The following is a 24,202-nucleotide window of genomic DNA, read 5'->3' on the forward strand; positions in this document are numbered from 1 at the left end:
CCAGTGAACTTTAGCTTTTTTTAAAAAAAACTATTAACTCTGCCAGATAGGAATGCTGAGCACATAATTGCTCACCCTGCCTTTTCATCCCAAGCTATCGCAGAACCCATAAACATTCCAATTAGGCAGCCAATTAAAATGAGAAAGAGCCCTCCTGAATTATACAGCAGTTGGAGGCTGTTCTGCCTTTCTAGTTGTCAGCCAGTGAAAGGTTTTTATTGCATTTGAACTGAAGGAGGTGAAAGAATTAAGTGAAACAGTGATGTTTGAAAGGCCCATGTGAAGGGGCAGAGCAGTGATAATAGTTCTCAGCACTAGTGACAGGGAGCCATTAGTAAGCTATGAAAAGCTTTGTTATGCTAAGAGGTGGACATTATAAAAGGTAGAAGAAAGCAGTTACTTATAAATAAAAAAACCCTTAATTTTGTTATCTTATTCCTGTTATGGCAGGGACTGTATAATTTGAAAATCTGCTTATTTCACGCAATGTGTTGTTTTGTTTTGTTTGTTTGTTTTAAGGGGTTATTTTTCAGCTAAGCTAATGCTGGCCATTCTGTTCCCAAAGTGTCTGGTGTGGAGTTTTTTCCAGAGTAAATTATTTTCTGCCAAAATAGCATCCATTAAGATATCAGATAGCGATGGCACAACACAGAGATCCAAAGCCAGACAAGGCAAAGGGGAAAGCTAAATGTTTTGGATGATGGATTGAAAATATGTCATTTTGCAAAGGTGGATTATAGCATAAAAATTTCTTTCTTATTCTCTATGAGGAGGCGTGGAATCTGACTCGTTCTGTTTATGCACCATAAAAGTCATCCTTGCTGTGCTGGTTTATGCCCTTGATTACACCGTTCTTGACCCTTGGGTGATGGCTAAAGCAGTTCCATACACCCTAAATTACCGGTGTGAATTTACCAGCAAACTTATTTTTTCTGAGGCATACCCCACACCAAATCACAGGGAAAGATCTGGTTTTTCCTAATACCGCCTCATTGTGTTAATTTCCTTGCTTTTTCCCCTTATTCTTCACCTGTTAAATGCTTTTGGCAAGGTTTCACTCCATTAGCAGGACAGTCATGGTTGTATAAGGAGGAACTGAGCAAAGAGGCGGGGGTGGGGGGGGTAGTACATGTGTTGGTCCTTCCTCTGCCTCAGACAAGTCTGAACAAAACTGTGCTAGACTGAGTAATTTGTATTTTCCTTAGGGCAGGAACAACTTACTCTATATTCTTCTGAGCTTGAATGTTCTTATGTTGCTTAACCTGAAATAGTATCCCCTAAATGTGTCTATGTAGTGGCAGATGATGTCAATTGATACCACACCTTTTTTTAATTTTTTCACGTGGAGCAGTTTCAATGTCCTATGCTTAGTTTTTCAGTCAAGTTTCATCTCTCTGACCCCTCTTCATCTCTTCTCTTATCCACAGTGCTTTCTATCTCATCTTCTGTTCCTTCTTGCATGTCTGCCTGTCCCTTGTTTCCATTTTCTCCTTATTTTCTGTTTTCTCCATTAGTATTTGCTATTTAGCCATTGTTGACATAAGGGACCCTGTACTGCAGCTCTTGTCTGAGCAGAGCTCAGTTGGGATTACTGCCTCCTTCTCACTTACACCTTCAGTTTCCTATTTGTCAGCACCCTGCCATAATGGAAAAGGGTCTGTTGATTCCCCTTTAGCTTGCAGCGATTGCACATGATCTTTCTCCAGAGCAGTGGCTATCTCCAGAGCTGTCTGACCAGCACTCCAAGTCAGAGTGGGATCTTGGCCCTAGGGCAGGAAGGATACTGGCTGTGTTCAGATATGTCTTCCTGGAGAGAGATAAATAGCAGCAAGAACATCAAAGATGGAGACTGGGTAGGCACTAGAGCCATGAAACTATGAAATGCATGTATCCTACAGCTTTTCCATATGCAGAATATTTTATTTATTGGAAATACTTTTTCTGGCAGCTCGGGAAGTATGGCTTTTTCTTGCAGAGACAGTTTTATATGTTGAAAGAGCATAAAAAGCAAGAGTCATTCTGTGCATAACATGTCCTAAAGCTTATATGTGTTTTCCCACTTGGATTTGTGCATGCATCTTATCAAAACAGAGCACAAGGAAGTTGCATGATGGTTTATAGTATCTGTGGTGCAGAAGGTTAGACTGGGTCTAACAATCACTTATGGCATGTGCATCTGTGTAAGACAGTTTTCATACTAAAACATGGCAGCGTTCTTTTCCCTTTGTTTTCTTTTTGCCAAGTTGCCATATGTAAAACAGTATGTCTGGGATAATGGCTGGGTTTTGCAAAAGTTGCACATGCTGCTATCTGAGGAAGCAAGATGGCTTTTGTTGTAAGAAGGATAAAGAAGGGCTAGTTTTGATTGTTCCTGAAAGCCCACTCCTGAGTCATGAGTCTCATGTCATTCATTTCTAGAAATTAGTTTCTAGTTTGACCCATAACTCCTGGAAGGCAATAGAAAAGCTTCCAGTGGCTTCAGTGAATCTGGTGAACATGTAGCAACAACTCTTTGTTGCTTTCTCCCTTCTTCATGCTGCGGTGAAGGGTGCTCACCGTACTTCCATGGATAGGTGGCTGCATATTTGCATGCAGGCACTGCTTGGTGTCTCCTGTGAAAAGGGAAATGGTGAGTGGTGTAGCATTGAGTGTCCCACGCTGCTCCCGATGAAGTGGGTGTGCACCATATCGATGCAGAAAGAGGGTTTCACTTAAAATAGAAGCTTTTGATTTCAGGAAAATCTCACCTTTGTATAGGAATAGCACAAAATTATTTTTAGTTGGTAGAAGGTACTCAAATACAAACCGACAGCATCTCCTAGGTTAAAAAAGGAGTGTTTCTCATGCAGGACCCAGACCAAATGATGTTTTCTAGACAAGAGATGACCAAGATGACTACCACTGGACACTGTTCATACCTGGAGTCAAGGACCAACTTCACAACCACCAGCAGTTACTTAAAAGAAACCATGGTAGAAGCCACCCAGATCTGTCCTTATGCTTGGAGACAGTGACAGCTGGGAAATTATATTGTTAGTTTCATGATGTAAAATGAGTCTGATGCAAGGAAAATACTGAGTGCTTTTTCACTAGGTGGGAAACATGCAGTACAGAAATTAAATTGGTGACTGACCAGTGGTTATATCTGAAGCTGCAGACAACAGGACAAATCCAGCTTGAGTTAGATATCACTGCATAATAAATTGACTTACAATGTTGATGTGAACTTCTGACGTGTTATTAAAACAGGCTATTCCTGGCAACATTCAGATACTCCTGCTAGAAATAGACAAATGGGAGAGGAATTCTACCGGGCAAGCTGGTTGAACTGGTAACCTGGAATATAGTTGTGAATTAAGGAAAGGGGGAGAAAAAAATAAAAAAAGACGAGTGACAATACAATAATCATGCCAAAGACTGAGGCTGTGTAAGACTGAAGTTGCCAATATCAAATCAGGACCACCGTTTCACTGGCTCCTGTTTCAAGAGCTAATAGAGAAAATGAACAGAAAAATGAATAGTGCTGAGTAGAAGTTTCCCCTAATGGAAAATCGGATGTAGGGACTGCACCAGCAAAGTTAGGTTTTCAGAGCTTCCCATGCAGACAGAGAGCAGGACTTGTAAAGTGACTGTGGCACTTGATAAACTAATTTTTTAAAAAATTGTAAAAAAAAAAAAAAAAATCCAGAGGTTAATGAGTATTTAAAGGAAGCATTTGAAGAGCTGCTTTTTAAGTATGAAGTTGTTTACAAACAGTTATGTGCTTGGAGATACGCATTTATAGCACACCACACCTACCTCAGGTCATGTTCCTCAGAGTACCTTCCATGTTAGATTCCCCAGCACATAGATAGAAATGAAGGAGAAATTAATTTGTGTGCTGAAGGGTGACCTGACTGACCCACGTGCAGGACCTCGAGCATGACCCATACCGAGTCTGAGAGCTGATGACCTTCTCATATACATAGATGAAATAGAGCCTATGAAATACGGTAGGAAATTCTACTGGGTAAGGAGAAGATCCTAAAACTCTTCATGGAAATTATAATCACTTGCCAGAAATAAGAGGTCTGGTCTGATGATCTCAAGGGGAATGGCAGGGCAGAGTTGCAAGTAAAGGAGAGGAGAACCAAGATTACTAGAGGTGGCAGATTACTGTGGAGACCCTCAAAACTCATCATCTGTTCAAGGTGCATAGAATGACGTTAATCCCTGATTGTGTCAGCTGGTGTATTAATTGCAGTGTCCCAGTAAGCAAACATTACAGTACCTTTGTTGTTGTTGCATCTCTCACAGTGTCCTAACTATGAACTCTCTGAATTTTGTATTCCGGCTGTGAACAGCAAAATGCACTGGCACAGCCATACCAGGGCAGTGAATATTACCTATGCAGTTTGCTCCAGGAGATTTAAGGCTCTTTATTTTTCGCTGATCAGCTTGTGATTTATATCCATATCTTTAAAGCTTTAAGGTAATAGAAACTGTGTTACGATGTGGCCATGCTGCATACATGTGGTCTTAAAAACAGAAAAGTATGTGAAGGATAATTGCATTTTTCTGATTTTTGGACAAAAATGTTCAAACATATTTTAATAGTTAATTGCATCCATGTTTCAATTTACCTTTTTTCTGTAATTAATTTTTAATGATAGGAAACATGAAAAATCATCATTATTTTGACTATTTAATCTTGCTTGCTTCTTAATCCTCTAAATTTACTGCAGAGATAATGGGAAGAAGGGATGACATCATGCATATACAGCTGCCTTTTTAAGTGCCAGGGCCAGAGGAACCACTTATAGTAATTAGGAAATCCTTAAACAAGTGTTTGTGAAGTATTGGCTAACCCTCACTGTTTGCTTTTTTTTCTGGCACCACACTAGAAAGGTTTGACCTTGAATAATTATCTGCTCACTGACTTTCTATCCTTTCCAGTTACTGGAGCACACAGGCTACTGGTTGATTGCTTTATTGTGGTGTGATATTTTCCATATTTTAAAATATAAATAAAATAAAAAGGCCACACTCCCCCTTAGTCAAGCAAGAAGGTGACTGAAGTACTATACTGAGCAGTCCCTACGGAGTTTTTCAGAAGGATCAAAGATAAATTGAGTAATATTTGATTACCCTTTTCTAAAATACTTAAATTGTGTAAATTACTAGTCTTTTCACATGCTGTTCCTCAAAACTTATTTCCATTCATTTTTACTCTTTCCATCTTGTAATTAATTAAGAATCTTGCTACAGTATATTTATATTTTTACCTTAATTATCACCCACTTTTTAATGTTTTCAGTTCCAGACCTAGGAAAAATTGAACAGCTTAAAGACAATTGTGAGCCACTTCTGAATATTCTGTTCAACTGATTAAGAAGAAGGTCTTCTAAAACTAGAGGATGAAGTGTTAAATACAGCATCTTTTGTCTGATCCACTCAAGTTTCAAACTTGTCATTGACACATTTTAAATTCATCTCCTTATTCAGCCTGCATAGCATTCAGACTTTGGACCACTGGATGCAGAAAACCTTGTTCACTAGTGCAGTGAGCCACTACACCAATTGGTCAAAGTCATTCTTCTCAGAATTATATTAACTCACATAACAGGATACTTCTTTTTATCAGGAAGGTTATCATATTTTATGTGTGGTACAAAAATACATTTGAACACAGGTATAGGGAAAAATTCAAACCAAAACAAAAAAATCCAGACAAAAAATATCAGTGTATGAGTATTTCTTTCAAATGAATTGCATTTGTATTCTCTCTTTGCTGTATGCTAATTTTTAGGCTAAAATCTACAGTGATATCCTTGTAGAAAAGAATACATTTTTATTTTTCTAAGAAATTTAATTTTAAAATAAACCTTTGCTTTCTTTCTGACTTGTTTTTAATCGCCATTCTACCTCCCATACTACTGAATGAATTCATATGGTTTTCATTTTTTTAAAAAAAACTTATCTTTTAACCAGGTATGACACAGTTTAATTTGGCTATCTTTAAAGGTCTTTCATCTACTCTATTATATCTAAGAAGCAGCACCACTGTCAAAAAAATCAACTAATTAAGAATGCAATGCTGAGACATCACCTTAGAGGCAGTGTCTTTTAGGAACAATGCTGCCAGCAGAAGGGTCAAGGAACATGACGCCAGCTGCTGTCTACATGCTGGTATGGTCTCACAGCCCTGCACACTTCTGATTTCTGTTCCGTAGCCCATGCAATGACTGCATGGCCTTCGTAAACATTAGCAAGATTAAAACTCAAGAGTTTCTGTTTCTAAACTGGAGGTTTCTACTCCTGGAGCTGAGGCTAAATTTGTGAGACGTTATTGTAAATCTTGCATATGCAATTATGTATGGCAGCCATGTATTACTGAGAAAATGAAGTGGCATATATACTGTGAGGTTCCTAAAGAAGATTGCCGTAAGTTCTGAAGAGCCATTGGTACGTTTCCTCATCTAATCTGATTACTCGGTCCAGTGGAAGGTGAGCTTGAATTGTTCTGAATTATACTTTGTCAAATCTCGAGACTGACAAAGTGAATCTGACTTACATATGAAAAATGAATAACCCCATGCTTTATTCCTAATGGCAGTCTTTCTCCAGAGATGATTGTAAATTCCACTTACTTTGGCTTAGAACACTTGCAAGGTAGCTGAAAACAATTTTTAAAACATTAAACTGTTTAAAATAGAACTGGTTCTGTCCTGAAAAAAAAAAAACAACTTCCTTCATCAAAGAACAAGAAAAATTGTGTTTGACGGAAGTTTAGTTAAAGGAAATCTTTGTAGTGTGATCTGAAGCTTACTAAACTTGGGGCGGTAGCTTGCCAAGGAGGAGAGAGCATCAGTGGAGATGGTGGGGTGGTGTGGAGACCTGCTGATGGACGTGGCAGGGCAGCTAGGAAAAGCTCTCCTGCTGTTTGGGGTGATGGTGGAAGGCACAGAGTGAAAGTTCTCAAACATGAATCCCTAAATCAAGGTTTCCACATTCTTTATGTGGCCTTCTAAGTGAAATGTATTTAATTTTAAGGTCTCTGAACTGCTAGATCTGTGGGGACTTTTGTGCATGTGCTTTAGTTTTGAAAATGAACCCTTCAGTAGATGATATCTGGTTTTCCTGATGTTTCTGCTTAATATATTAAAGAGACTTAGTTTTTATAATTATATAATTCTGGGGGTTATTTTTTGCACAAGAGCAACCTTAGCAAACAGTATCCAGCTTGGGATTATATAAACAGTATAATGCCCTTGCGCGAACACCAAGCAAATCATTCTTCCGGCACATAATAGCTTAATTACAAAATAAAGATTATTTCAATTAAAACTTAAGTCAATCTATTTCTGGGTTTAAAATTACTATTTCGTAATGTACATCACAATGCATAACAGCTCGGGACAGGAAATGACTAATACTTTATCTAATTTAATTTATATGAGTGGAAGCTTAACCTTGATGCTTTGGCCATATTTCAACTAGAGTTAACACCCTTATTTATGTAAAATTGCTGAGAGACTTTCAACAACACGAAGCGGCCAGAGCCGTTGTTTTAAAACTCATCGCAAAGACTGCCTATCTAGCACACACCCTCATAGCTCTTTGGGACACTGACTCATGGCTGCTGCAGCCCTGATGCACTGAGTCATCAGCTCTGCTTAGGGAGGCAACTTGGTTGTTCCTTGTCAGACCCCTCTCCATAACAGAGTTACAGCTCTGCACATCTTATCCTGTGGCCCTACTGGCCTCAGGCATAAATGAGAACAACTTCCTTCCTCACCCTCTTGCCCTGTCTCCTGGGTTTGAGTACCTTTTTTAGGTGCTGGGAGATGGGACTCTTGCATTTTAGCCCTGAACTTCATCTCCCCCAGGAAAGATTCCTGCAAGGCAGCAAGAACGTCTCCTGCTCCCTCCTACAGTAGGAGAGCATGTGCTACCCGTTCCAGTTGTCTGGAAGTAGAGAAAAGCAGAACTGCTGTTTGGACAGTTTTTTGATGCAGGTTCAGGAGTCTGACTCAACATTAAAAAGGCTTGACTGTTTGCCAGAATACTAATGTAAGTAATTGGAAGAGCTCCTAAGTGGCTTTAAAGTACAAATATTTTTAATTACTCCTTGTAAAGATATAATGTACCAAAGATAAGTGGTGTAGAAACAGGATGTTGTGGCATAGAAGCATAGGTTCTTTAAAAATAGGGAGGTTTTAAAAATGAATGTTGTTGTGGGGCTCTCTGTGCCTAGAGCAAGTTCATCCTGGGAAGTAGCAGTAACATTCAGGCCTCTCTGGGTCCACCACAGATTAGATACTGAGAAAAAAACGTTGTTCTCCAAGTTGGTTTGTTTTGGTTATTTTTCTGTCTTTCCTACATAGTTTCCTGAGCAAATCGCTATTTTTGATCAATCAATCAATCACTGTTTTAATAACTACCAGGGACCCCTCCCACCATCTCCCTGGTCCGTAGGAGGCACAAGGTGCTCAGTCATGGGTACCAATGTGGTGGCAGAGGGTGCTCAGAGCTGGAGTCGTTTCCTTTGAGATGTGGGTTAAATCCAGCAATATAATTTCATATGGTCGCTAGGCTCTGCCATTCTAGGGTATCAGACTGCACCACTGCGCTGAATTTACACGTCTGCTAATTTTAGTCTTGTATTGTTTCTTCAGAAAAGGAAAGAGTACATAAGAGGAGGAAATTAAAATCAATTCTTAATAGAATTATATACAAAAAATACAGTTTATGATTTGTGATATCACTAGATGCTTAGATGTTGTCTGCACGTTTCAATATAATGCATCTATTAAACCTCCAGCCTGTCCAGACTCAAACATTCTCATACTTGCTTTGAAATGTTGTTTTGCTGAAGCTTACTAAGGAATTGCGTTTGTTTATCTTATTTTGAGGTTATTTAACCATATGCACACGTGCACACCCACCCCCTATAGCGTGTGCTACTGGAAATGAGCAAATTACTCCTTTTTATGGATGCTGGATATTTGAGGAGGTCTGGATTTCTCTCAGTCATCCAGCTGCATGTTCTTTTAAATTGCTTCGTGCAGCTCCAGCAAAGTGATCCTAGGGCGGACTTGAGGCCGAACTTGATGACTTTGACTTGCTGACAGCACCTGGCACTGTCTCTCCCTCTACCCACACCCTGTAAGGAGGAGGGCATGTGTTGAGGTGTGGGGGGGCTCTGACTGCAAAGAGCTGAGCTCTGTGCCAAGAACTACTGTAACCTGCCATAAATCACAGCGTCCCTGAAATTACTCTAATTTGTGCCAGGGTGTAACAGCTATCTAAAAGCTCTGTGCATCCACAGCCTGCCTCCCTCACACCTCCTGGCGCCCTGGGCTCTGCTCTGGTTGCAGACAGTGTATCCACCTTCATACACCCACATCTTTTACAGATCATCCCCCTTCTGCTGCTTCCTTCTGTGCTCACCTTCTGCAGTTATAGCAGAAGCTGCTGGTTAAGTTGTGTTTTTACAAGGAAAGCCTAAAGCATGTTAAGATCGCGCATAAAGCATGTTAAGGTTGCACATCCCTCTGTTAACAAATAACCACAAAGCATTTGAAACTGAGGTGCAAGAAATAATACATCATACACCCTTTGCCTTCACCGTTTGTTTGGGGCGCTGTGGTTTTTGAGGGCCTGCAGGCTGAGCTGAGTAGGGGCTGGGTGGCCCTGCCTGCCCCAGGCTCTGGGGTGAGCTTCTGGCCAGCCATGAGGATGTTGGTAATTGCCAGGTGGCCCTGTAGCAAGGGGCCCACTGGCCAAGGGGTGGATGTGCTTTCTGGCCTTGTTCAATTTTTCCAGCCCAGGAGATGAGAGGTTTTTTTTCTTTAAAGAGTTATCTTCACCTGAATTTTGTTTGTTTGGGATTTTTTGTTTTGTTTTTTGTTTTGTTTTTCCCCATTTGTATAAAATGTGGCATTAGAGAGCAAGTGGCTTTTGGTAGCTCTTCTACTGTGTGCCCTAAGAGCCCTCGAGCCAGTCCCAGCGGCAGGCTGCTCCCCGCTGGACCCCGGCACACAGGGCATCCCTGCCATTTATTTTGTATTCCAAACTTAAAAGCATTTTACACCTCTGAAAATCTTCATAAATTTCCGTAAAATACACAAGGTAAAACACTTTAAAGTGTTCCCTGAGAAATTATTATATTTTGTATTTGGTTTATCCTTTAAAAAAGACCTTTTCCTCTACATACGTGCGGTATCATTGATACAATGTACATTGCATCCCTCATATTAATACTCTGATCAATCACTGCTGACATACAGTGTCTTTGTGTGAGGGGCTGTAGGACAAATGTTTTAGCTTGTGAGAAGAAAATTGTTAGCATTTGAATAGAGAAGAGCGCAGGGGAAGGATTAATAGCCTACTTTGATGGATTAGAATGTAGGGAAATTGCTCAATATTAATATGAAAATGTTTGTGAATTGGCTGTGTGGGGCTGTCAATGGAAAATGAAGGCCAGTGATTATGTCTCCAAGGCCTTATCAGTTCAGACTTGACTCTCACCAAAGACTTTCACACAAAAGACTGATGAGAGCACTAGAAAATAGCTGAATAAGAGCTGCTACAATAAGCGAACCGTTCAGCCACCAGTGTCACCATGTCAGGTTTTGTGCCCTTTATGTAATATTGTACATCTTTATATTAACATATCTGAATATGGATTTGTAATAAAAGAGGCAAATGAAACTACCTGCTAGACATTTTTATTTCTGTAATTTTTGCTTATCTCTGAAATATGACTGGAAAATGAACTAGGGTTAGTCTTAATAAACAACTGTGTCTACAAGGGAGATTTCTCTGTGAGCATTAGGTTAAGGGTTTCAAATACAGAGTGTATTTATTCGTGTAGAAAAGGACTGTTTGATGGTCCTGAGAGACGTTGCAGGAAAACTTGTTTCCTATTAACATACTTTCCTATTAACATACTATTAACATAGCTTCAAAACAGATCAAACAGACTGTTTCTTCTGTGTCCTCTGCTCTTAATAAGGTTTTAAATAGACCCCAAATGTAGAAGTATGCCTAGTTATAAATGTATTTAACATAATTGGTGTATTTCAAGTAACCATACATATTAAATTACGCATCCTCTTTTTGTTTTATATTTTCTACATACTTTGTCTACCTAGAGGCTGAAATAAAGCTATGCATTACTTGGCTGTTGACATGTATCTTGTGGAGCTGGACCTCCAAAAGACACACCTGTACATTGTTAGTGAACTTTTTGGAGTGACTTACTGATTGTAGAAATTCTACACTGGCTTTTGAATAGATGCAGGATGTACCTACCATTAGGAGAACTTTTTTCTGTTGCGTTAAAAAAAAAAAAATTTATAAATGAAAAGTTACGATTTTCCTCTGCTATTTTGAATATGACTTTCCTCTACCTTTGGGCTTTTTGTATGCCTTTTCTTGCGACTCAGTGTCTGATTTAGCTTTGCACATCTCGTGAGCTGCTGATGGACATCAGTCTCGGCACGGTGACTTTGAAACTGGATCCAAAGTGGCTGAAGTGTCAGTAGGTGTTTCTGGAAAAGCTTGCTGCTCTCATTCACATCCTTCTTACCACCTGATGTTGTGGTAAATCCCTTATAAATTAACAGAATAAACTCTGGGAATTTTTGTTGTTTCAGTGATGAAATCGCAATCATTCATTTTCAGGCTGAGCCTGCTGACTGTTAGCGCACAGCCCTGGCTCACAGATGTCATCCTCCAAGCTCTAGTATTGCTGGTTTAACCAAGCTGATTTTACTTGATGTAAGTGGCCTTTATTAGGTTTAAGGGTTGCATCGTGTGTCCGTTGGATCTTTGGACCAGTTCTACTTCACTTTTGTAGCTGAGATGTCTTGTTTTGTGTTACCTGTGACCTAGCCCAAGCAATCTATTCAAAAGATAATAAGGTTAAGGTCATCCCTTAGAATTATACTGCAGTGACACAGTTCTGTTTATATGTTCTCCTGGATAGATGCAAAGAAATACGGAAAAAAATCTAAAAAAAAAAAAAAACCCAACACCCAAAAAACCCAAAGCAAACAAAAAACCAGAACAGACCATTTTTGGAAAATTTTTACATGTTTTAAAAATCAAAAATCTATAATATCAGATGTTAATGAATTTTTTTTTCTAAGTATTTCAATTTAAAAGTTGCTTTTTTTTTTTTTTGAGAGTGGCAATAGTTTCTAATACAAGAATTTTCTTTAAAGCTGAGCTCAGCATCCTGTTAAAAAAAATTGTATGCGTGTATTTATATTAGAGAAAATATTTTTGGTATAAAACCTGTCTCGACTATAGAAAGACTATTTACTTTGCAAGACCTTAATTATAAATACACAGCTTTTCAGAGCTTAGAGTTTTGTATGTAATTAGTAATCCAGTTTCCTTTCCTTACTTGTAAATCACAATCTGATGCAAAGGAACTGTTTGGCACTTGGCTATTTGTAATGTACTCTAGTTAGTACTGGATCAATAAATCTTTTATAACTAGTGCCAAGTCTTCTCAGTGGCTAAAAAAGGAATTTTGTGCACGTTTCAATAAAGCCAAAATAGCAGACTAGCGTGTTAAATATAGTTGTGTGTTAAACAGAGAAAGTGCTTAGCATTAGCAGTTGTAGGAATGTAATCCACTTTTCAGACATTAGCAACCAACCAATAAGAGTGCAAAAATATTTTTAAAATTATGGTATCATAATGTTTTCAAGTTTAACTTCAATAAAACTCTGTGGAGGTTCCTGAAAGATACAGAAAGTTTACTCGCCCAAAGTGCGAGAGCTTGCTTTGAACGAGATATGTCACATACCTGAAAAAAGTACGATGCATCAGTACTAACTTAATTTAATCAGATTCTAATATTTTGCAAAAAAAATACGTGGATTGTCTACGTCATTTCATTACATAATGCGGTAAACGGGACTTCAGAAGAAATGGATACTCTTAGTGGGGAAGAACACCAATCTTATTAAATCTATAGCTGCAGCAAGTTCAGGCTCTGATTTGAAGCAGTGCCAGCATTGTCATATTTTAATAAATTCATTCCATTATTGTGTGTTTTAGCAAGTTTATTCACAACATTTTTCTTAGGAAATTTTAAAATCTGATTTACTGTGTTTTGGGTGTTATAATTATTGAAGATTCACTTAGAACCTTGTATAAATTATATCACCCATTAATTAAATTATTTCATGTATAATTTTACAGAAGAAATGACACCTAGTACTTTATTTTCATGTCCTGTTCCTCTCCTCCTTTGTCTCCATAGTAGCAATTAGGAACCACATTTTTGTATGTGTTTGATACTATGTTTGGTAGCGATAAAAATGATTAATGATACTCTGTGAATAATCCTCTTAGTATATGTAGCTAAGAATGTATCTTTGTGGACACATGCAAGTAAACATTCATTTTTCTGCCTATGCTCATGGGCAGCTCATGCCAAGCTGGCTGGACCCAAACCAATGCTAATCTGTAAGCCTTATCGCTGCTCTCATGTCATGTTATACCTGAACCACTTTCAGTGTGGGAAAGTGAGGAAAGATTAGAGATAAGTGAATAAATTTGGAGACAAAGTACATAAATTAGAGAGCAGGTTCACACCGATATTTAGGACCAGCCTTGAGGTCTCTCTCAAGCTGCCTTTGTGGCGTGATGCCTCTTTTTCCACCCACGCTGGGTGGAAAAAAATTAGTTTCTTTTTGACACAGCTAAGGCCTTCTAGGAACTGAATTGCTGGCGGCTTTTCCCTACTTCCAGGTTTGCCTTTCCTTCCAGTTGTAGAGGGGAAGAAGGAAGCCATAAGATGGCTGGGAGAACAAATGCAGGTCTTTGCAGATCTAAGTTCAGGCCTGGGGTTCTGCCTAGGAGCTGGGCAGGTCAGATGCGTTTCAGGGGGTTTCTAGCAGAGGGTTGTGAAGTACAGGCATTCGCCCCTGGGCCATGACTACTTTGAGTAGACTAGAAACTGTATTGTGAACTCCCAGTATTTGATGATTTGTTTGTATTTCATCGCTGGTAACCGGAACAATATTTCCAGACTCTCCTGGCACTTGTCTAAGGTCACATTGGCCGTGGAGGATTTTGCTCGTGCAGCAGAACCTCTGCATAATAGGGCACGAGCAGGGTATCTGCTCAGCTAACCTGGGCAGCTTGAAGCATGACAGTAGAAAACAGGTCACTGCTGTGTTGTGGGATTATCCTTGGTTTCCCCAAAAGACTCTTTAGAACAACAGGCAAGCAGGTGCTATCAGAGCAGTCTTCCAGCTGACTCAGCACACCCTGGCCAAGGCCAGGTCACAGACGAGTTTGTTCTTTATAAAGAGGAGTGACAATTCCTAAGATGTTGCACTGATGCTTTACTGAAGGCTGTGTGACAGTTGTACATCCCTTGATTCAGTAATGTGTGATTTCCTTACTTATTTTGCTGAAGAGACCACAGCAAGTGTTTGAATTTTATACCAAAGGGCATATGTGATTTAAAATAGGTGTAAAGCAGAGCTTAATTTTGAACTAAGGGTAGGTTTTATGGTTAGCTCTCTTGATGCGCTGCCTACTTCCATTTATGGAATGACTCTTCAAGAGAGAAGTGATGACCTTAAAAAAAAATGTAAGGTGATATGTAGATACTGTTTTCCACAGTTAAAGGTCACCTTGACTTTTAATCTTGACTGCCATACTTTTCTTCTCATTAAAATATTTGACAAGAATTCTTTGCATGAATGAGCAGCACAGAACACCCTAAGACTACTCAATTTTCACTAAAGATGTTGCATTGTCATAATAAATAATCGTACTGTCAGCTAAAAATCATTATCTGTTACACATGAGAACAAATAAAATGCACTTTTATACATTTATTTCCTTGAAGAACCTGTTTTTTCTCATAAATGGATTAAGCAGCAGCATTGAATATGTTTTCTAGGTTATTTGCTTTTGACTATCAAATGTCTTGTGATAGTATAGAAAGAAAAGATTATTTTCCAAACACTTTGATTCCAAACAATTGAATGTTTTTTGTGATTGACTGTAATGATTCATTTCCCATTATGCAACTCTACTCCCATTCTAGTTTGTCAGCACTTGAAAAGTGAAATATTTTTCTGAACATCTGTTCAAGTATCTCTTCGTCTGATGTCTTTTATAGGAGCCGGCCTAAAAATATAGGGCCATTTTAAATATGGAAGCTTTGTTATTCTCTATACCCAGATGTCATTCTGAAACAGAACGAACTCAGGTTTAACTGTCATGAAATCTGACATCATAAATTTTATACCACTGAATAATAAGCCAAAATGGAAATCACTATGCATAATGCAAAAAGTCTTGTAACTTGACCTTTACCTAAAAGAAATGATTATATGTAAAAAGAGCCTTGTGAATTAAGAATGTAATTCTTTTCACCTTCTGTAGCTTGAGGGTTGCTATAGGCACTGAGTTTTTATTGTTATTTTTATCCCACTTAACTGAATGCAGTTTCTAGCACTCAGCTGAGAGGACATGCAGAAGTGGAATGTGGGGAAAATAGGTCAGAAAGCGATAGGCCAAGCCATTTCCCTTGGAAAACCATATGTAATCACAGGCACACTGGTAAATTTTTTAAATGGTGTATATTTGCCTAGAGATCATTAGTACATTTTGGGAACATAAGGAACTGGCTAACACTGAGCACCAAAGACCAAAACACCAAATATTCCAAATTGCCCTGAAAAGCCCCAGTCCTGACATTTGTTTAGCATCTCTTGACAAGTGCTATTGTTTGTGAAGTAAGTGTTGAAGATGCTTCTTGCTGTAAAGATTCATTACCATAAAGTCTTTTGTGTTTTAATTAGACTGCTGTTTAATTGCAATATATTTAGGATGCTGATGGCAAGAGACTCTCTGTGTGAAGGGAAATACGAGGAATAGATCACGCTTGTTTCTACTGAGACCTGGGGTCACTCTGTAAATTGAAAATTTTTACCTGATTTTTTTTTTTCAGTTCAGTAGTTTTCTTTCAAGACATTAATTTTACCATAGGAATACTGATAGTAATTGAATGAATGTTTGAATATTGCCACCAAGCTGTGAGACCCAAGGAAACTCGTGTCTGAAAACATGCAGAGAGTTTGTTTGACCATCAGTGGCTTTAGTTTCATGATTACAGGAAAAAGAGAACTTGTGTTGACTATCAGAAATCACGGGAGAAAAAGAAATATCACTTCTGTTGCATGTTTATGTAACGTATCATTCATATTACTTCTTGCTGTTCATTATTGTGTACATTTCACCCTAATCTGAAATAAAAAAGGCACACTTATGGACCGTTGGCTAAACTGAGATATTAATATTGTAAAGTGCAAACAGTCTTCTGAAGTAACAAGAGTAAGAAACTGGATCAACTCAGATTTGAAGCTGACCATTTTCATAAACTTTGTCCACTTTGACACGTATTTGTATAATTGGCTCTCACTCAAGGTAATCTTTTATTTCCCTCCTGTATGGCTTTGCTGCTTGTTAAATTAAAAACATATCATAACAGCACTATTCTGCTGAACATTTTTCAGGTTTAGTGCATAAAACAAAAAAGAGCAATATGAAATTCACAGAGCAGTTTCTGATGACACAGAGAGAAGTCAAATCTAAATCAGGTTTCTAAGAAAATCACCAGAGAATTTCTGAATATGGATTATATCCACAACAAATGCCTGCTACCTGCTCATAGCTAGGTAGCATTTTGAGTTGTGTAGATGTTTGCAAGGACAATTTTATACTAAAAGCACTGCATTTTATTTCTGGTTGTATCTTCCGAAACCGAGTTGTTTCTGATTAAATCATCCCCAAAATTCACATCTGGGAAAAGGTTATGCTTTGAAAACTGCTGCCCCTAAAGTAACTAGGCTTTCTCAGTCTCCTAACTGAAAGAAGTTAGGAGTGTCTGTAAAATAGTATACATCTGCAGGCTTTTTTTCTAGCAAAGTGCTTACGAATTTATGTAGCTTTAAGTACCTGAGCAGGCCTATTAGCATCTGTTCACGTGCTTAAAATGACACCCATGCTTATGGGCTTTTTGAATCAAAATATTAACATTGTTTCTATGATGTGAAGTTAGCCAAAATTCTCTTTTTGTTTTTTGATTGGAAGTTACAATGCCTCATTTTTTAGTTTCTGAATGGAATAGGTAAATATACTCATTGGAAAGAGCCCGGAGAAATTCTTCCCAAGCCTTTTCCTCCTGAAGCCCAGCAGAAATCCCTCTGCTTTGCTGTGCTGCGCGATCCTGGATGCGAGCCGAAGGGGCTGTGACAGTGATTCTTGAACTGCCACATATGGCACACAGACTAAATGAAGCACTGTACGCCTTTGTCCTGTCAGATGCTTTCCTTCAGAAATATGTCACCGGATCGAAGTCAAATATGTACTCTTAAGAAGGTTTTTTTCCCCCCGAATAGAACACCATATTGTATTAAGGAGCACTGTAAGTTAAGTGATGATGACAGATTTTAGCAGTTCATACCCTTAGAGCAGCCTTGTGAATAAAGGCAAGCTTTGGGACCTTTCCTACTGTATATGCCTGATCTTATACCTGTCAAGTATGTTATGTTAAGTGTCTGCAATTGGCCACGCCTTGCTGCCATTAAGCAAGGCTAACCTAAAGAGATGAAATGTTTTGTATCTGTTTGAGAAGATTTAAATCTTCTTGCTGGTGAGGAAGCTTACTTGAGGCAAAAATGCATTTACTAGCGGGTATTAGAGAAGTAAAGTACGCTTACAGGTCTCTACATTCATCTTAGCAGCCACTGGTCGTCATCTTTTTTTTTAAATATATGTCACAAGTGGGTATCTTCACTTATTTTACTTTTCCATTGGGCACCATATTGCTTTCATCTTCACCTGCCAATTTGGCAAGGTCAGTCTAAAATTAATGCAAGTCAGTGTTATCACAATCTTGAACAATACTAATGAATTTTCCATTAGCAAGATTACTACCGAAATATTACTGGTGAATGTTTTCTAAATCACAAGACACCCTGGAGAGAGATATGTATTCATCACCATGGAAACATGAGGTTCATTTTAAGTAGTTTTGAGTTTATTATTAAACCAGCCTCAGTCACGGCTGTTGGTTCTGTTGTGCAACTTGCTTTTTTTAACTGAAGGCATTTTGGAAGTAATCATGGCTGGTTTAAAATCCTGAACCGAGTACAACACTTAGCTCTTCTGAAAAATTCCTGATATCTAGAAACAGCATCCTACTTGTTGAGCTCACTCCTTTTATTACAAGAGAGGACCCTGTACGTACGGCTGATTTACTTCTCAAGCACTCTGCCAGTTGCATTTCTCACTGGATATGTGAAAGTTCAAGTACAGACCTTGCCAGTGAAAACTAAGATAATTTCTCCATAATTTCTGGAGCTGAAGCAATGAGCTGTGTCTTAAAAGACGGATGAAAGTTTATGTGCACGAGCTTGCACTTTTAGCCATTGGTAATGCCATAATGATTGACTCTAACATGATTTCACCAAAATCATGGGGGAGCTTAAGTTGAAGTTCAGGATACTATGGGCTGGTCTGATCACAGATACTACAGGAATAACTCTTGGCAAAGTCAGATTGTTCTTTTTTTGCTGCAGATTATTGCTTGTAGGAGGTTTGATCTGGTACACGAGGAGCACCTTCTGGTCGAGTAACAGGCAATTATACTAAAAGGGGTGGATGGGGGTGTCTGTCTATCTTTGTTAGAAGAGATTTGAAGTCACAGGAAAACAACATGTAGCTGATAAATTTGAATTTAATAGTGAAAAGTATGGGGATTTTTCTCAGCTGAAAAGCCATCTTGGTGTTTATAGCGGTGGAATATGAAGAAACAGAAAAGTAGATATGGGGCTTGATAACGAGAGGTAGTCTCAGTAAATATCTTTAAAATATTCAGATTCTTTTTAATGATCCCTTAGTGTAACTCCTAGAAGCTGAAGGATAGATTTCCATGCAGCCACAGCTCCTTGATGGTTACACTGCTTGCTCACTGCTGACATCAGACGAATTCAGAACAGGAACCTTAAAGGTGAAAGCCTTCATGCTCTTCTCCCTAATCTTTTAATCCATTCCTATTCTTTGACCTCCAGTATTGGACATCCCTTATTAAATCCACCTGTGCATGGTAGATTGCTTTCCTCCCAGAAGAAAGGAGAAGAGCTATTTATGAAAGTAAAGGTGAAGAGGACTGGTAAAAGAAAATGAGTTCTGTGTGTGAAACTCTACAGAAGTTTCTCTGATGACCCAGGGCTTCTATTTTGGGGTTTTGAGGGGTCACTTCTGCTTGCAAAGTTATATTTTAATTTTCAAATATTTTGTTTTGTCTGTTTCTTTGTTGTGGCTATTGATGTTAGCAGCAAGGTCTTCTACAGGCTGAACAGTAATTTTTGCCTTTTGGGATTTTGCTGCCTTGGGGCTCCAGGATTATTTCAGTAGAAAATTTAATTTTGGCAACAACAAATAACTGTTGAGAGAGGGCCCCACTGAGAAGTCCCCATCCTTCGCCAGGTAGAGTTGTCCATGATTACTGGCTGTCTTGATCTCATGTGACTAACCAGCCAGAAAAAGCTTTATGCAAACAATAGATTTGGAAAAATTCATGAAGTAGATGCTGTCTTCAAAACGGACTCATGAGCTGCTTTTCCCTAGAATGGAACAGCTGAATAACGGCACTGCACAGGGGCAGACATTAAATAGAAATATAAGTTTGTTAATATTTGACTTGAGATTATTTACTCTAGTCAATAATAAACTGAGACTTTGGTAGATGCAGAACTGCCTGTAAACACTTCTCATTCTGTTTGCGGTAACACTAGACTGTGTATCAATTTTTGCATGCGTTTTCCCTGTTAAGATGCTGAGATCACTGCTTAAGGTAAAGGTGGTGGGTTTTTGAGAGACCTCCTTTAAATATTCTCTAAAAGGATCAAAGGAAATTGTATAAGCTATGTTTAAAGTTTCTCCCCCCCCCCCCCCCCCCCCCCCGCCCCAAGTCTCTGGCATTCTTTAGCCCCTGCATGTTTCATACAACTGCTTTCTCTCTAGCAGGATAAAGACAAGAGTGAGGTGCCCCCCCTCCAGATGCCTATTCAAGATGGTAGCATTCCCTCATCTTCCTTTGAGTGACCTGTCAGAGATCTCCCCTTCTGCTTGAGTGATTCCGTATATCTCCTGCGTACGGCAGTCGGGATCCCATTCTACACTTCAGCCTCCTCCGCACCCTCAGCACCCCAGACCCGACGGCTGCTGTAGTGCTTGTTGACCCCTCGCACCAATGGTTGTTTCATGTGGTAGAAAATTGCTTCTTCCTCTTAGTTATGAAGTGCTTCTGGATGGCACGTTGGGCCAACAGCATCAAGCAATGACAACTCTGAAAGCAGCAAAGACAAGGAGAGGTTAAATTTCCGCTGCTGGAGGCAGCAGCGTTGCCAGCAGGCTTAAACAGTGAGGGCATGGGAGGCAGGCTGCGCTGCATGGGCGGACATTTTACTATAGTAAAAGGTGCAATTACAGGCTGATAAACAACACCATATCCAGTTTCATGCCTTGTCCTTAAAGGATGAGAAGTGTGTACTTTCCCATCAGTGTATTTATGGTGAGTGGTAGAAATAGCTAGTCAGCTAAAGCTTGAACAGATGATGGTATGGATCATATGAATGCCTGATGTCAGAATATTGCTTACCTCATGCATCTGTAAACGACACGGGAGATTTCTAGGAAATTAAAAGCATAGAAATAAACAAGTAGTAAGTATGTGGCTGGCACTTCCTAATGGGGAGAGCAAATCTACATTAAAAAAGGGCTTTTCTGCTTGTTTAGACAGCACCACTTAACCCTGAACAAATATTTAGATACATTATATTCAGTGGTACTTCTTTTTTTTTAATGAATGGAGCTATTTGCATATCTATTTTACCGGAGCTCGGGATTCTCTACTGTGGAAACGTCCCCTTCTGACATGAGTGAAAAGCCTTTTTCCTAGACACCAGCAGCACAGACCTGATTTTTGCCATGGGGTTCCTTCCCTGAAATTTTCCAGTGCAAGTTTGTAGCCTCCTCTATAAAGCTCAGTGCCAATAAATCTAATCGTTATTTCTTTTGATAAACAGAAGTCATAGTGCTACACGTCTCCGTATTTTGCACTTGGCTGGTAAACTTCCTTGCACTTCTCTCACCCTCACCCCTCCCTTCTGTAACTGTCGAGTTATATTTAAATGCCAAAAAAACAGAATTAGCTTTGCACATCAACGCTGACTTATAAGGCTATTTGAAGTTAAAGCTCTTTGCCAGTTTCCATTTTCTTCACAGTGTTCCCTTCCGCTTCGAGTTTGAAGAAGGAGGAAAAAAAAAAAAAAAGTTATTTAACAAAACTTGATCTGTTTGAAACTGCAAAGTCCAAGCTGTCCTTCCTGTGCTACCGCAGACAGCATGAGAAATGAAGGCTGAAGGGCTCGGCCAATTTCAGGAAAAAAATGCCCCAAAAAGGTCAGGAAGAAATGGGAGCCTTTTCATTTTGTGCTCCCCGGGTGATATTCAATAACTCTTTTGGTCTTTATACTGTAGGACGTAGGCTCATTTGCTCAATTTGGGGTGACAGCAGCGTGTTTTGTCAGAACATAGCTGGAGTTTTAAATGAGGACGGCATTCTGAGGCAGTAGGAAACATCCTTTATCTTAGCAACAGGAGGGCATGGAAATGCAAGGTTTTTTGGCAGCAGTCATATAAATCTAGTGTTTTGGAGGGGCTGACCCAGGCCGTGTGGAAGGAGCGCTCAGCTTTCCTTTGACGGTGTGATTTCCTGCTCCACGGTGGAGAACTTGTCTGGACGGGGCCCTGAAGAAAGCCTACATCAATTACTTGAAAGGAAATCAACTCTGTCTCTGAATGCTTGGCAGCAGGCATATTCATTGTTAAGGGGGTTATAAATACATATATGTATACACGCACACAACCCTAACAAACCCTCTTCCATTTTCAAGCGTTAGCTGTTACAGTGACACCCGTTACCACTTGTGCTTAAAGTTCTGTCAGTGCTACCTTTGTGTAAGGCTCTTTTCAAGGGGCTTATAACTTTCCTAAAAACATAATTCTTGGACTTCAACAGAAAATACAGGGTCTTAGTCTGGAAGGCTTCTTTTCAGAAAAAATAAGCTTTGCTTTTATTTTTTAAGCTTTCGTGTTGTCAGAACAAATCTGTTCTCAACAGAGGACGTTATTTATTTTTTTTTTCCCCAGTTCACTGAGGTCAAGTATATTCTAATTCACTTCCCTTTGAATCTTTCTGTCTTTCAAGTCACTGCCATGAAAGTAAACGTCTTTGGATAGTTTAGAAAATATAAAAATGATGAAGTGATATCTTTTTGGAAAGCTGCTGCTGTGTAGTAACTCTTAAGCAGCTGTTACATCTTTTGTGTCAATAATCTTTAAATTAAAGAGTCATTAAGCACTTGGTTACATGATAGATCGTAATGGCTCAGTGTAAACCTATTGTGTAAATCTGTAGAGAGGCCTTTTGTTTGCGTAAAGCATAATTCTGAGCCAGAGGAGTGCCTAAATATGTATGTATTTGGTGGTTTCTAATGCCTTTTAATGACTCATTAGAATTTATGTTTTAAAAAAAAATGATACATTTCTGCTTTTTATTCTTTTCTAGTTAAGTAAAAAACCCATGCACATTTTTAAAGTTTTTCACGGTTCTTTTGACCGTTTCAAGATTTAGGATCAAAGTTCTACAACTTTTACTTTTTTTTTTTTTTTTTTTTTAAATAGTGCCTAGCACAGGGGGGCTTGAACCTGGCTGTAATACTTCGTTGACTGTATTGCCATGCAAATTGAAATGAAATCACCCTGAGAGGAGGAAAGAGTGGAGCAGGCAGTGCTCATATGGGATGTTTTGCTGGGAAATCACATCTGAAACAGTGGCAGATGTTGACCCACGCATTGGTGAGTGGTCCCGTTTCTCCTGCCAGCTCTGGTGGGGCGGTGGCTCCTTGCTGCAGAGCCCCTGTGCTCCCTCGGAGGGTGTTCGCAGCCACAGGGGACGGGAAGAGGCGGCAAATGATGAAACGAGCGTGTTGCAATGTGCCGTGTAGATCAGCGCTCATATGTCTGTGTCTCGCACAAGCAGCCCGTCCTTTATCCTCTCCTGTCAGCGGCAAGCTTCCCTTGCCTAGCAGGAGTGCAGGGTGGTGTGTGCTGCAGCCAGGCTGGGCAAGGTGAAGCAGGGCTGTGGGAACGTGCCGGCTAACTCTGCCTGCCCCATCAAGTGGCCTCATTTCCGCACGTTCCCTCCCCTCTCCATCCTCTCGCACGTATTTCGAAACTGTCCCGGACGGTATATGCCTTGGAGACAGATTAATTTCCAACGTAGCACCCACAGAGAAATTCACGTCCAAAATATGTTCTTTTGGTGCCAAAAGAAGAACAATAAACAACTAGGAAGAAGGGAAAATGCATTTCCAAACTAGACAAAACCCACCTCCCGCCTTCCCCCAAGCAAAACCACATTGCTGTTGCTGTTTGGTTCCTGCAGATGTTAGGGAGAGAAAATGTCAACATGCAGTGGGGTGCACCGAAGTGTGGAGACTGATGCTGGAGTGGGGGAAACGATGTATTGATCTTTTACAATGGTGTTTGTGAGTGATCTGAAGACACCTTGTAAAGGTGAGGGATCAATGCCTCAAGCAGCAAAGAGCAGTGAATGGCCCAAGCAAGTTTAAATTCAAGTCTGGCGGTGGTCTTGAGAGTGGAAGATGGACCACAGCAGAAACCCATTTCAACACTTGGTGGGGGAAGGCACAGAGCTTGGCACTGGGACGGTGCGTTGGAGTGGCCTGGCTCCTGGGAAGGGCAGGGTCTTCCCAGCTTCCCCGTTGCCATGGTGGTCCCCGCTTTGGGGGCTTCGCCAGTGTCCACTCCCAGTAGGGGTAGCTCCTCGGGAGGATGGGCAGTGGGTCTGCAGGGTTGCTTTACTGCTGGCGCTGCAGGAGCTGTCGGAGGAGAACCACCCCACTTTGCAGAAAAGACTGTAGTGCATCTGAAATTGGGTTTCACTCTTTGAATTACTGTATAAAAAGGGATGGCTCCTGGCCTTCTCCACTTTAAAATCAGAGATTCAGGGAGAGGAAACCAGGGAAGAAGCCTCTGAAGGTCTTGCAGTGGCAGAGCCAGGAATGACAGCCAACCGTTCTGA

The 24,202-nt window shown here is 39.8% G+C and overlaps 1 long non-coding RNA gene across 2 annotated transcripts in view; it reads left to right on the top strand.

Moving 5' to 3' along the window:
• Positions 1-24,202, top strand: part of LOC148051002 (uncharacterized) — a 144,487-nt gene that overhangs the window by 101,718 nt on the left and 18,567 nt on the right. The window contains exon 3 of one of the 2 annotated variants that reach the window (XR_015700622.1): positions 2,850-2,972. The exons of the other annotated variant lie outside the window; for it this stretch is intronic. This is a non-coding gene — a long non-coding RNA (uncharacterized LOC148051002). Of the gene's footprint in view, positions 1-2,849; positions 2,973-24,202 lie in introns of those variants that run through there. 2 annotated transcript variants of the gene reach the window in all.

This window comes from Nipponia nippon, unplaced genomic scaffold (genome assembly GCF_047370975.1).
Source record: "Nipponia nippon isolate SJK-2023a ecotype South Korea unplaced genomic scaffold, ASM4737097v1 scaffold_7, whole genome shotgun sequence".
Taxonomy (NCBI): Eukaryota; Metazoa; Chordata; class Aves; order Pelecaniformes; family Threskiornithidae; genus Nipponia; species Nipponia nippon.